Source organism: Bombus vancouverensis, chromosome 7 (assembly GCF_051014615.1).
Source record: "Bombus vancouverensis nearcticus chromosome 7, iyBomVanc1_principal, whole genome shotgun sequence".
Taxonomy (NCBI): Eukaryota; Metazoa; Arthropoda; class Insecta; order Hymenoptera; family Apidae; genus Bombus; species Bombus vancouverensis.
In genome coordinates this window covers 4,360,131-4,375,597 of record NC_134917.1, presented here as the reverse complement: position 1 = coordinate 4,375,597, position 15,467 = coordinate 4,360,131, and the positions used below count along the sequence as shown (strand labels likewise).

General features: G+C 33.9%; 1 long non-coding RNA gene across 1 annotated transcript; it reads right to left on the bottom strand.

Moving 5' to 3' along the window:
* Positions 1 to 9,569: 9,569 nt before the first annotated feature.
* LOC143302917 (uncharacterized) lies at positions 9,570 to 13,417 on the bottom strand. Its single transcript, XR_013058787.1, has 4 exons — positions 12,663 to 13,417; positions 12,412 to 12,569; positions 11,962 to 12,181; positions 9,570 to 11,288 (listed from the first exon to the last, which is right to left on the bottom strand). It is a non-coding gene; the product is annotated as an uncharacterized LOC143302917 (long non-coding RNA).
* Positions 13,418 to 15,467: the final 2,050 nt, after the last annotated feature.

Here is a 15,467-nt window from a genome sequence, read left to right as displayed (position 1 = left end):
TGAATTCTATGGCGAAATTTCGCATAAATGGTTACGTTTGTGCTTCAATACGCCGAAAAGAAGTCGATACGCGGTACATATATACATGTACTAGTTACTAAGAATGAAAATTCGATAGACTGAGTTAAGAAAGGTGATTTTGTCCAATCTAGATAATCTTCCGACTTTGATGCACAAGCAGAATTATTGATATTTGCTATAAATTGAATTTTCTCTGCCGATTTTCTCCAGTTATTTTATTATAAATTCATTATTTCACTTTCATCGTACAAGCTTTAAAATGTAAAGTACTAAATGAAATATTTTCCAATATATTAGGTTGTCCGAAAAGTTTCTCTCGTTTTATGAGGAAATATTAGACGCACGACGTTTTTTGTTTTATATTATTTTGTCGAATTACGTACGACCCATTTTGTTCTGTTGAGATAAACACTGCGACATTTCACAGACTTGGTTTCACGTTTCTACGAAGGTGCATTGTTGTAAAAAACACGTTTGCGAAAGAAAGACACTTTCCGGACAACCTAATATAATGAATAGTTGCCATAACACTTATGATCAGTAAGTAAGTTATGCTACCTGGAATGAAACAATAGTTTTTTTTATACAAATACGTTTATACAAATTACGTTTTCTCCAAACGTCTAAATTTCATTAAACTATCATCAGAAAGCTCTACGAATTCTATATCATTTTGCCATTGTAAAAATAGGAAAGGGAAATATCTGGCTGCTTCTACACTATTATCATTCGAACAGCTTAAGGGAGCGAAGATAAATCAAAAAAAGCGAAACGTTAAGAAGCTCCCCCGTCGTTTCCATTGTGCGCCACAGTCTGTAAGGAAAACACAGTTAAAAGAGATCGACGGAGAGTGCATCACGATGCATCCCTCCGGCAGATGATGCGGGCTGCGCGCGATCGATCCTCTCTCGACAGCGTATCCGATAAAGAATATACATATTTTTCTGACATTCCAGCCGATCCTCGTCACCTCTTTCTTCCTGTTTCAACGCAGCTTTCTCAAGCCTTCCCTTTTTCCTTTTCTTTTTTCCCTTCTTGCACTTCGTTTCCTGATCCTTGGTTTTTCACGTTCTTCTCACATCTTGCATCATACAATGACTGCAGAAATCATTCCCAAGCTATTATATTCATTATATCATTTATACACTAATTAGTTAGGTCCAAGTAGGTACATTGTAGGTAAATTCTGTAATATTTTCATAAGACAAAAATTTGATACTATGGAAGTGAAATACAGAAATTGAAAAAAGAAATGCTTTATTGGAGAATAAGGATATATGTCGATATTTATTGTAATCATTGTCGTTTATAAATATCTGATCACTTTGATCGATTCGTAGCAACAGTGCGCGAATTTTAGCAATGTTTTAAAAGTGTATGTGAGTAACGGAGAGTTTCAGGATAAGTACATCACGATGCAATGAATGTGTAAGATTCATGAACGCTGCGAAGCTATTTGGTTGGAGAGAACAATTAACACAGCTGGCCGAGGGAGATGATAATTAATGAAGATTTTCTTTTTAGTAGTAGCCTTTGTTGTGCAAGGTATTCTTTAAACTGGTCAGATATTATGAAAAGGATATTAACAGAAAAATAAAGATTGATATCATAAATCTCTATTTATGTTCGGTTTTCAAAGGAGTTTCTTATTTTCTCTTCTGCTTTTCTCACCTTTAAAACATTCTATTCTTCTCTTCCTCTCTTTTCTTACTTCTTTCTATTTTTATTGCTCTCTCCTTCTTGTATTTACGTGTGATGAATATCTTTATAATGAAATATCTATTTTTTCCAAAAGAGGATCGAAGAACAAAAGAAAATGTCTAAAATGATTCCTACTGTTGAAATGGCAAATACAAAATGAAATACATTTTCATCATCGACATAAATAGTAAAAAAAGCTTAAATTGAGTTAGGCCAAGGTAAATCGTATTACAACATAAACTGTGCGATGACTAATTACGTGCTATTTGGAATGTCACAAACAGAGAATTCAAAGTCGGCTCAGCTGTGCATAATGCAGAAGGTAAAGGACGAAATGCGCTTTGACGCAAGCTTCTGGGACCTATCACGTTATAGTAAATGTTCTAACATTTCAATGGAATAGAATTACAATAGGTGTCTTTGCAATTATCGTATTTCTGAATATAGTAGTTTCTAAGCACTTTTCATGCAAACTTGATCTTTTTACAAATTGCGAGAAGGAAAAAAAGAAGCTAATTTGTAACAAGTGCCACATTAATTTACTGAACAGCAAATATACTTATTTTTCAGAAAAATTAAATGTAAGTTTGGTACATTATATCTTTGGAGAACGCCTGGAAAAATATGTTCGTTTCATTAAAAATTTATGAAAAGGAGTATGTAAAACGAATTGATAAAAAGGATCCCAAAAGGAAACTTAAAAAGATTAAAAATATAATGTATTGTAAACATCCATTTTCCATCACGTATTTAACAATCAACAAACAATAATTATGAGAAACACCATGACGATGAAATGCATAATGTGGACGTACTTGACATTATACCAGCATGCTGGTTGCTCGAGTTGACAGTGTCCCGATTGTAATGGGGATGTTTGCAAATTAATCTGCTTCTAAGGAAGAAATTGAAATATGACGCATCGCCAATATGCTGGGTCACAGTCTGTCTCTTCTCTTTCTGCAATGGCAACGAAGCAGCAGCTGGCGTAGGTGATTGTTTTCCTTGCGTAATGATAATTGTTCCCGTACACAATTCCCGTATAATACGCGAAATGATATTAATTACACTTGGCGTAATAATAGCGTAGTGGCAGTTGAGCAGAATTCGTTTCTGTCCAGTAATTATTGTTAAATTACCACCAAGATTTTGCATTCTATAATGAAACGCATGAACGATATTTCTGTGTATTATAGTTTGAGTGTTAAGTTATTTAATTTTAGTTGCTGTCAATAGTACCTCTATCTCACGTGACATATAAAGTACAAATTAAATTCCATTCATCCTTCATTTGCTCAACTTAATTTATTTCTTCGTGTTTAATTGACACAGAATGCTATAAGAGTAATATAACGTAATGATAAACATGTAGCATACATGAAGGCAATTTATAAAGTTTTTGGAAGTGACAAAAGAAGTAACGATGGAATGGGAGACCTTGTGCACCGGGAAATTTATTAGTTCGTAAAGAGTTTTATTGTAGGGAGAGAAAAGTTTGGTACACTTGGAGCTGATTTACGAGATGACCTGTAGAGTCGCGACCTGGCGTACTTGCAAATTCTAGAGCTTCAGACAACCATATGTTTGGGAGTGAACAGTAATGGCATTTTAATGGAATAGAACATCTAAGAGTACACAAAAATTATTATATACAAAGCAATTATATACAAGGCGGATAAGGATTAACATTCTACTAAAAATTTTATAGACATGTACATTGTGAAATTGAAGTTGGAATTTGGAGTCTTTGCATTTTTTATAAACGTAGCAGATCTTTTATTATGATGGTTACAGAAGAGTTACACGTTTCCACCAAAAAATTTCTGACGAATACTTTGACGAAGAACCGTGCTCTAGCGGCCTGAGTAGGTCAGATGCCTGTTTTTAAGAATTTTTTAAACAAACAATGAAAGTCAATCAATTTCTTATTTATTATAGTTGATATATACATATTGAAGAGTGCAACAAAATATTTTGAGCCGATTTTGTTTCTACATTTTTGATATTTTCTTTACAAAGTTGTCAGTGTTTACAAATCTGTTATAATTTCATAACATTTGTTACAAAACTAATTAGATGAAGAAATAAGATGAAACAACGGGAATTTGTATATCTTCCGCTGAATCTATCGTTTTGTAGACTAGCATCGAGTGTGGACAGAAACCACTCGGTCGAAAGTTCTTTGTCCAAGCGTCATTTCATGCAGAAACCGCGCCAAGCATTTATTCGCTGCGCGACAATTACTGGCAGCAAGCGGGTACGACCTCGTGAAACTTGTAATTGCACTAACGCTCGAAACTAGAAGTCTCCGTGAATCTCTGTGCGATGTTCTTCGACGAACCATTAATTGGAGAGGTCCAATGGCTGAATGTAAACTGGAAATTCCGCAGGAAATGGACTAGGTGACGTCAATCGAGCCCCCTTGCATTTTTACTAACTTTGTCGACATCGTTTTTCTCACACAAAATTACGAAAAATTTAAAGCAAGAAGGAATCTATATTACATTATGTCGTAGAATTTTACATAGATGTTTGATGTATTTATTCGATATCTTTACATTGAGTCAATTAAACATTCATTTTAAATTTAAACATTTCTCCACCTCTTCAGCCTTCTGAAGCACTAATTTAAATTTATATAAAATACAGAATAAATTGCTAACAAATGACACAACTTCGAAAAATATTAATATACAGGGTGGTTGATAACTGGTGGTACAAGCGGAAAGGGGGCGATTCTACGCGAAAAAAGAAGTCGAAAATATAGAATAAAAATTTTTCGTTTGAGGCTTTGTTTTCGAGAAAATCGACTTTGCATTTTCGCTCGGTACGCGTGCGGTACGTTATAACGGATCTCACTGTAGATCGTTGCCTTGATGGAAAAATTAAAAAGAAGATATTTTTATTCTATATTCTTGACTTCTTTTTTTCGCGTAGAATCACCCCCTTTCCGCTTGTACCACCAGTTACCAACCACCCTGTATATCTATCATGACACTCGACAAAAGTTATATTAGTCATTGTATACTTTCGATGTTCAATTAACCTCTTGCCATACTATTTAATTATTTGTCCTATCCGCTAACTCTCGATTGCTTGGGCCACAATAAACAAGGTCGGTCACGCGTCGAACCATTTAGCTGTTTGCCACTTGTGCAAAATGTATGCGTCTTATGGCATGTCTATTTCGGCGCAAGGAAAGCAATTGTGAAATGACAAACACGTTTGGACACAACTAATACTTTTAAAATGTCTTGCAAGTAATTTATTAGTAAAGAAAAATGGTTTATTATTTACAAGTGGATAGTGTATCAGTAACAATTTATAAATTAATACTTAGTTTAAAATTAATAATGTTTTGAGAAAACTCGTAGGAAATTAGTAATCTTCAACTGTGTGATATTTCTCGAAACGATTAAACACAATATCGCTATCATCACTATCGTTATCAGAAGGATCTACCGAATCACTATCCGCAATAATAATGTTTGTCACTATTATCATCAATATTAGATTTTCTTTTTACTGATATTTTTTTTTACTGACTTTAAGGAAATTATAATCTAAACGCGCGAACGTAACAAATAATTACACGTAAGTAAAATAAGAAAATATCGAGAACTAAGTCCGAACTAAGTACCACGAGTCAAGCTCGTAGTTATTGCTTTTGGCCCAAATTTCTTACCACGAGTCTCACTCGTTTTAGGACAAAGGGTTAACTCGGAAGTTGCGACCGAATGGTCAGGAAAAGAGCCGAACAGATAGAGTGTCGGAACTGGAAACATGAAATCGTGCGACAAAGTGCGTAGATAGCCGCGCCCGTGTTTAGAAAAAAGACACCATTCGTACTTGGCCCGAGATTAAGACTACGAGTGAGACTCGAAATGACATGAAATTATACCACGAATCTGACTCATGATATTCAAGTTTGGCTCAAAATTCTCATTACGACTCAGACTCGTAAAAGAATGGCAAGGAGTTGAAGAAAAATGTTGCAAAATTATCTGTTCTGTTTTGTGCGAAAATATGCCGCTGTATAGAACAATAGGCTACAGGTTGTTTTTTGCCCATCGTGTCGATTGACATTTGTCAACGCTTATGGGTTTTCTAGGAATTTTTTATTATAAAGTTCGACGAAAAGGTCAATTTTGTCGAAGAATAAACACAGCCATAACTTTTAAATGTATTAAAGTTGTAAAATGGGTATAAAATAGGTTTGACTTTTTTTAAATCACTTTGAAAGTATATCTTTTCTTTTGTTTAGATTAAGCTAGAGATATTACACAATATATATTAGGTTGTCCAAAAAGTTTCTTTTTATAAAGAAATAATAGACGCACAATGTTTTTTGTCTTATATTAGTGCATTGAATTATGCAATAATATAATAATAGAAATATAACGAAATGGATCATACCTAATTCAACAAAATAATATAAAAATAATTATTGTTCATCTATTATCACCTCATGAAACGAAAGAAACTTTTCAGACAACCTAATACATACAATTCCATTTAACTCGGATCCTGCGCTCGTGAGAACATTGAGAATGGCAACAGTGTAACATGTTTGTTTACTATGTAATACAAACAAATATTGCGAGCCATCTATAAGCTCTCGAATACATTGCTTATTCATGTTAAATCTATCGTTTAGTTTAGAGATACGTTCGGTTTCTTATAATTTTCTTTCTAACATAATTCTTGTTCCAACTAAACAATTTCTGTCGTATGTGTGTTTGCCGACTAGTTCGTACGGACCCAAGCGCTGCAGTACTAGGGTTAAATTAATTTATATTTTTTTTTATTAATCTGTCTAAATATGAATTTTATGAGATGTCACATTGTATCTCAATTGATTTCCTTGTTCCTTATTCGACATATTCAAAATCTGATAATCGGACAATTTATAGGAAGTGATTGCTAACAAATTTGTAAGTACGAATACGTTAAAAATGAGAATTACTGAACGAAATAGAAAAAAGTCCTCGATGTTTGTAAGAATATCAACAATTTTATTGTAATTTGCTAATAACTCTAGCGGTTGAATGCGATTTTAAATAAAAAAATTACATTGTAATTACATTCCAGATAAGCATAACCCAAGATACCATTTATTAAAATTAAAAATCTAGCTGCATGTGGGAACAGGTCCGAGTGTGCTTGCTTACTTCGAAGCCTTTGAAGCAAGCTGGAACATGAAATTGTCGGGCGAAAACTCACGAGCCTCGTTTTCTTAGTGATCTTCTCCTTATTGTGGCGTCAAATTTTAAGTCGTTCGGCGATATCCAATCCGCTCTGTGTTCTCGCCTAATTATACTTCTAGCAACAGCTCAGAGATGATTCGTGACATTTGAATGTAGTAGTAAGCGCAGATGCTGCCATTCTCAATACTCTCACGGACACGTGTTCTGAGTTAAGTGGTAGGTGTAAACGATAGGGGTCTGAACCCTGTAATAAATTAAGAAGCGCGCCATCTATTCCAAAAGGGCAATATTATTTAATAAAGAGGAAAGAAAAAAAATAAGACCAGCCCGTTATTTCATTATTTAGAGAAAATGTGGTATAATTTAGGATTTCGCAAGTCAGAATAAGCTTAGAAGTAGGGAGGCAAAAACCAAGGAGACAATCAGACCTCAGAGAAAATACTAAAGTATTGTTAGAGAAAGATCTGCAAAGTAGACAGGCTTTAGATAAAACAAACGGAACCTTAAAATAATTAAGATCTCGGAAACAATATTAGGCTTCAGAGCAGGGTAGTAAAAAGTCTTAGAATAATCAGGATCAGTGTAGTACTTAGAATTTAGGTCCTGTTTGACCTTCTAATCAGTTTAAGTATTCGGATTTTGTGCTCCACGATTTGTAGAATATTCAGTGAGTTGATAAACCACGGCCACTTTATCTTAACAAATGATACAATGGCAATTATACTCGTTAACAAAATTACGCGATTCGTCAATTAATCACTTAATTACAAACTTTTTATCACGATATTACATTTCGAATATTTATGTATTTATGGAAAATTTCAAACTATAAAAACGCAGCAAGTGCACATTAATGCAGAAATATTCAAAATGACCAAAGTAAAGTACCTATAATATTTAATAGGCGAAACAAATTTCTATCTAGAGATATAATTCCTGGACTTAGAACATTTACAATAATTACAGAAAATTTTAACGATTAAAAATGCTCAAAATGCGCATAATATACAGAAATGTATAATGCTCAAAGCTAAACCTCGTCATAATGTTTAATAAATGAAACTAATGTTCTAATAAATTTTTACTGGAATTTTATTCCTTCTTCCGTATATCCATGAAAACATGAATTCTCACAAATATCTACTACCAATATAAATAATGTCTATTTCTTTAATTACATCCACAAAAATATCAAATACCATAAACATGCACAATCTACTCTTTGCTCTCACCAAACCGAATTCCTACCTACATTTAAAAGAAAAAAGAAAAACACTATTTTCAAGAGTATTCGAGAGAATTGACAGGTTGTCGGTTCAAGCGTGTATAACGTGTATCCCAGCCTAAGCTGTTTTTTGTATACCGTGGTACGATGGTTTTCTATTTATTATCGGGGAAACGAGGCAAGAGAATTATTGGATTTCTGTCCCGCGTATCGGCACGCGTCTCTAATGAAATTCACGCCCGCGTGTTTCCCCGCTGCTCGTTTTCTTTTCGTTCCGCGAGTAGCCATCCCTTCGACAGTTTGCGTCGAGTATGTCAACAATCCTCGAAAAATTCGCCTCGACTGCGATTACAACCTAGAAATATTGCGGCGGGCTGGCTGTATCGGTATGTTACGTTTCGCTCGGAGTGCTGCTCGCTTTTTATCCGCCGAGGAAACGTTTCGCCGACAGGAGACATGATGGAGTGACGTGGCTCGTATCGTCGGGAGTACGTCGTTGTTGGATTAACAAACGTACGGAAAATGGGCTTCGTATCGAAGTATCGCGGAATTTATGCTGCTCTTGCTTGCGTATCGTCGACGAGAGACGATCTTTGTTTCGAAAGGTCGTTTCTGCATGTAGAAACACGGTTCACGAGAATTTTAAACTAGGCTATAAAATATTAGATGCGTATGTACATAGTGTCCTTGTAATTGTCGTACAACTGAGTAAGAAATAATTCCTGGTGGAAAGATAAGTCGAGTATGTTGAATAAAGTTTTCGCATATAAGACTTCGTTTTCAAGAAAACTGAAAATTGAAAAATTGCCTATAATACATGTACTAATTAAAAATCATAGAGGAACAACGTGACTCATTATGGTTTGTTGATTTCGATACCAATTTGTAGTAAAAAGAAATAGTTTTATTATAACAGTTAAAAAAGGGACCTATCTTCTACGTTTAAAGTTATAAGCCTCTTAAAAATAGAAGATAAATCTGCAAGATATTGTGGAAAACAAATAATTTATAACTAATTTTACGACAATCGACATTTTCGAAATATTCAAGGGTTGGAGGAAAGTTACATTTAATTCTGGGATAAAATAGAAAAAAAATTTGTTTTGGATGGTATTAACTGACAATTTTGATTTTCTAAATTTCTGTAAAAAATGGAACAAAGGATGTCTTCTTCCTCGTCATATTCTTCTCCTACGTTCTTGAAGTTTCGACTTGACTGGCTTCTGTACCGCATGCAGCTGTGTGGAAATTTATTCTACAGCTTTAATTTACATTTTCGTGAGAATCACCCTTTACTCGATCGTGCCACGATTGCAGAGACACCCTATATGGTTTCCTTTGCGAAATACGCGTCTTTTCGCGTTGTGCGTGGTGAAATTTTGAAGAAATAACTCAGTTATTCATCGAAGCGAACAGATACTTGGGACGATAGAGAGAAAAGTGCGTTTCCTGAGCGTCGCGACGGGAATATTTTACAGTTTCGTCAAAATTGAATTCTGTCGTTGACGAGCTGCTCGGTAACCGTAAATTTCTGAGATAGTTGCGTCTTTTGCTCAAAGAGGCGACGACACCCACTCATGGGACGTGTGATTACGCCGACACGACTCTCTAATAATTTCGTTATTTCGCCTGTGAATATGAAAATACAAAGGAACTAAGCAACGAAAGGAATGGAAAAGTGGGAAAATGTTTCGAGCACCCTCGAAAATAACTTGGTCGTATCATATTTCTGTCGAATCAGTATAAAAATTGGACTAGGCGCGGGAGATGAAGATCTGCGGAATTAGTTTCGTTACTTACGTTGACTTGTGTGCCAACAGCTTCAAAAATAGGTTGCGGCAAGTTGTTAATTCCATAATGTTCATTACTGTTTTCGTTTATTTGTTTAGCAAACGTAGTAAGAAAAAAAATTATGGACGTAACTCCTTTTTGGTAGTCGAGTCACATTGTATGAAGTACGACCATTAAGTACAAGTGGCTTTCACAGCTGTAATTAAAGTGTTTGATTGCTACTATAAGAAGCTAGGATACAAATCTTCGCATATATTCATATAAATGTGAATTACAGAACGAATTAAATTTATATCGAAAAGTGGTTGATGTAAGAAACTGAACAATTAACCTTTCGCAATAAAATGATTGACGTAACTTTCATCTCTTTAAATACTGATATTTTGATATTTGCAATGAACTAATTGTAGCTCACAGATGAATCCATCGACATGAAATGGAAACACTTTATATAGTCAGTGTACCTGTCTCGTGAAAATATTGTAGAAAGAAACTACTATAGAAAGAGATTGTAGTACAACAGATCACTTGGCGCAATCATTAAAGTGACAGGTAAGCCGAGACTGTCGATTTCGAGTTTCAGTGTAGGGTCTTCGAACTCTTTACTTACGATTAATATGTTAATTTCAATAGAATTATTCTCTCGCTAAAATTCAAATAAACAACTTCTGGCAGTTATCAAACATCCTAAGAATTATTAAATAAAACCAAATGAAAATTATAAAATAATCCCAGTAAAATAAAAAGACTGAAATGTAAAGTTTCAAGAAAGTAAATTAATTTGGAAAATGCTCGACCATCTGAAACCATGACACAGAAATGGCGTCAGCAGGCAAAGATAGGTTACATTTCTCCTCTTTCCGAAGTATAGAGAAAAATGGGTGGTCGCGTCACGATTATTCACTATTCTTCGGGCCACGATTCCATTTCCATCAAGAGCTTCTCTAGGATCCATCTCTGCCGTACCTATCGAGTCGATACCACCTCTTGAACTATATGGGGTTGTTACTGACCACACGTGACCTATACTTCGTCATCATACTATTACAGTGAGCCGTCTTTGTTCCTCTCGCGCTTCCCATGAATTTTATCGGGTTATTTCGGATTCCTCCGGGAACTGATGTGATATAAAGTTGCTAATAGTAAAGTTTTCCATAAGACTGTACGTAGCCCCCTGGAACTGTGCGAAGATAGTTTGAAATCTCTAGGGAATCGCATCTCAGGATTTCGGTAGTCTCACTAGGTTTTAACATAATACACTAGTTTCTTAAGTGAGATCCGCTGGCTTTCACCGAAGACGGTCTGAGTTCCCATGGAATTTCTTCCGTACATCCATGTCCTTTCTAGAAAAGAAATTCTACAAAAGTATCTAAATTGCTTAAAAATTGCAGTTAATTGAACGAGATACTACAATATGATATTTTAATCCCTCAAATTATAGTATTATGTATATATAATGTTTGAATTGCCAAGAGATACCATAATACTATACTATTTAAATTGCCTATGTCAAGATTAAGGTATTACGATATCTGAATTGCCTAAAAATCGAACTACTATAATATTCAAATTGGCAGGGGACTGAAGTACTGTAGTACCCGAATTTGCCTATACAAAGATATGATATTTGTGCAATCTAGAGACTAATATACCGAATTACCTAGAGCTGCTGTAATCCCGAATTCTACTATAATTTTTCAATTCTTGAATATTCTCGTTGCCGTGGAATTCTATAAAGATATTCAAATTCCTCGGAAATACTGCTGCTAGAGTTCTCATAAAATATTGTACCGAGATTCATTCGAATGTTTTCACGAAATATTGCTCTTTCATCCACCTTTCAAATATTCTGTCACTTTTCAAATAGATTATACATTTTATCAGATGAATAAGTTTGCAACAGGGTCTCAAATTGGAAATGATGTCTGTATGTGTAATTCGGTAAATTAGATATTACGGATGTGTCTTGAAAACGAAGTACATATAATACATGCAATATCAGGAAGCGTCGATTACCATTTCATGCAAATTGTCGAACCGTAATTTCTAAGACTGAGTTGTAATCAGCTTACGTCAGACTCATGTGATAACTATAAAATCGGAGAACGGTAGATCGGTTTAATATTCCATCAGACTGCATCAGCATCTCTGTTATTCGAATGCGTGTAATTCCACAACTAATTTATGAGTTAAATGCTATTTAATCGTTGTATATAAATCCCCTACTTCTTTGTCACTAAAATAAATAAATAAATAAATATTGTGCTATCCCAGAATTAATGCGGATTTTCAGAGAATTAAAATAATGCAAGTTATTAGTATCGCAGTTTCATAAAATTGGAACAGAATACTTTATAAAAAAAAACGATAAAAACTATTAAACATAGAAAAATTTTTCGCTAATTAATTGTTAATTTTATATTGCATATATTGTATTATATTGTAAATATACAAAAATCATCCTACATGTATATAACTGATCGGTGCCGATGCTATTGACAGTATTCAATTCAATTCGATACCAAAGCACTCAGAGGAAGTATATGTGCCGAAACTTCAGGTCTGTAATTGGTATCAATTATTATCGATATCGATACCTTATCAGTTGATATCAAGCCAGAGTGCTGTGTTGAATCAAAATCTGTTTAATACTTTATCAAAGATATTGATAACCGTTTGATATCTAACGAAAATATCGCTACTCGTTTGATACGTACTTCCGATACTACTGTTGTTACGTCGGCCGACTCTCTACCTAAATCAGGCCACACACCGCGGACAAGATGGCAGCCAGATATCTTCAGATCCTTACTGAATATCCTCAATAGTCTCAAGTACTCTCCACGAATCTCAGGAATTTTCTAGTTAAGGTCCTTCAGACCGTACAAATATTTTTTCACTGAATTGTTTTCTAAAGTTTATTGTCCACCACGGATTGACACAGGAAAGTTGCCTTTTCTCGCGTATGAGCAAGTTTATCTCGAGGGCGGTTAGCATCCTTCCTCACCCCCCCCCCCAACATAGCAAATAAGCAATTAACAACGAAGCCTATTTGCCTCACTCTGTTAGCCAAAATTGTCATCAATGAATCCGGTGGTCCCGTGTGCTAGACACACCCATCCTTAGCTTTCCTCCGCCACAGCATCGTCACCGAACTTCACTGATTTTCCATCTTTCAAACAGTCAACATCCTTTTGACCGGGTTTACACCCTTAGATCAGTCACTTACTTCACTTATACATACGCACCGGCGTAACTATCTTCTTTACAAAGTTGTTGGAATCAACTGTGATTTATAACTTGTTATATCAGTGTCATATTTAATTTAACTGCCTCTATTATCCTAATCGAAATAGGGGATCGATCATTTCGTGGCGTCGATTATCTAATCGTAACGGGAATTTACGACTCCCGTTGACGTGCTTCCTCGCGATTGCGTCTCTCCGCGAGTGGTCGAAACAACTGTATTACATCTTCCTTCCCCTCCGATAGCTACACTAATCGGCCTCTCGATACAGCTGATATTCCTACCATAAGCAAACCGGCCACTGTTACATATTTACGATGCTAGTGTGAGTTTAGAGACTTATTCATACATGAATGTGTATACGTGAGCATATACGGTAATGATTAGTCTGCTGATATCAAACAGGTATCGATATTTTCGTGTAGTTATTACATAGATATCGATATTTTCGTTAGGTATCAAACTGTTGTCGATACCTTCGTGTAGATATCAAACAGGTATCGCAAGTATCACAGAAGTATAGATACTTTTCGATCTTTGACATGTATGAATAGCAGATCGCAATTTCCGTCCATATAATCCATATAAGAATCCATATAATAATTGAAATATAATAATAATATAATATATAATATAATATAATATAATATAATATAATATAATATAATATAATATAATATAATATAATATAATATAATATAATATAATATAATATAATATAATATAATATAATATAATATAATATAATATAATATAATATAATATAATATAATATAATATAATATAATATAATATAATATAATATAATATAATATAATATAATATAATATAATATAATATAATATAATATAATATAATATAATATAATAATATAATATAATAATATTATATTATATAATAATATAATATAATATAACAATTGAAAAGATTTAAATCTCTATACAAGTGAAATATACATATAATTTTGTGGTAGTAGCACAATAAAAGGGTTAAAGCTCGCATAACAGAAAGCAAAAATACTTGTATATAGGACACGTAATATTTTATAAATGATGGGATTGTTTCAATATGAACTGAATTTAGAATGTAGATGGTATTCAGAGATTTAAACAAATCACATAATAACTCGTATTGCATTACTACGTTGCATAGTTTCACAAATTTCCAAACGCTATGAGAGTTTCGTTAATTAATGTCAGATTTTAAACTTCGTCGACGAAAATTCCATCTTTTTTTTCTATATTTTAAGACAGAACAAGCTTGCTTTATGATTTTATATCGCTTATGAAAGTTTACAATTTATTAACATTTAAATTTTATAACATACTGAAAAAGTTGGAAACCCGAGCTAAAACTGAACGAAATATATATACACTTCCAACTGAAATATTATTCCTTAACCAGTATTTCCTTGACTCGATCAGTATTGCAAATAAACATTACGGTATATTGGTTCGTGCCGTAGGCAGCAAGCGCCTGTAATATTATGCTCGCGAAGGAACAGCTTGCCTGGTCGTTCAATTGGACGAAATAGAGAAAGAATCATTGGAATCTAGGTTTGGTAATCCGATCCATTGATTCCTTCCTTCTATAAAACCATCGTGCAGAGCCGTGTTTTGGGAGTCACGAAATAGAATAGAAGGTTCGAAACGCTCAACTCAATTTCGTATAAGAATTTCAATTCGACAGAAACCGATTTCGGTAATTACGCAGTTTAGTGAATTTTTTCCAATTTTGACTATTCGATTTCAATCTCTTTTTTATGAAATAACGAAAAATTTTACAAATTTAATACCTTTTCAGAACAACTCAATGCACAAAATTTAGAAACTAGGTCAATTTTTGTGTCCTTACAGAGCTAAAAATAGTAGTTTCGTTTATTCAAACTTATTTAAATAAATTTATTAAAATCTAATTCTTACGTGACCTTTTTGGTAAGTCGTGAACATTAAACAAATTAAACTGAGAATATATCATATTTTTATTTATTTTTACGAATTAAGGGAAAATGTCAAAATTTGGCGCTTTTATAATGAAATAATAAAAATTATAATTTAATAATAAAATAAAGCTTTCAAAAACAAGGATTCAAATAATAGGTTTAAATAATCAAAATTGGGAAAAGTCACTGATCTGTATAATTAGCCTGATTTCTTTTCAAAGCTTTTTGAGTTTAATTCAACGATAAAAGTCTCGTGATCGTGTTTCGCGACAAATTACAGCGGCCAGCATGCGCGAACGCGTCAATTTGTCAGTTTGATTCCCGGGGAGAGAT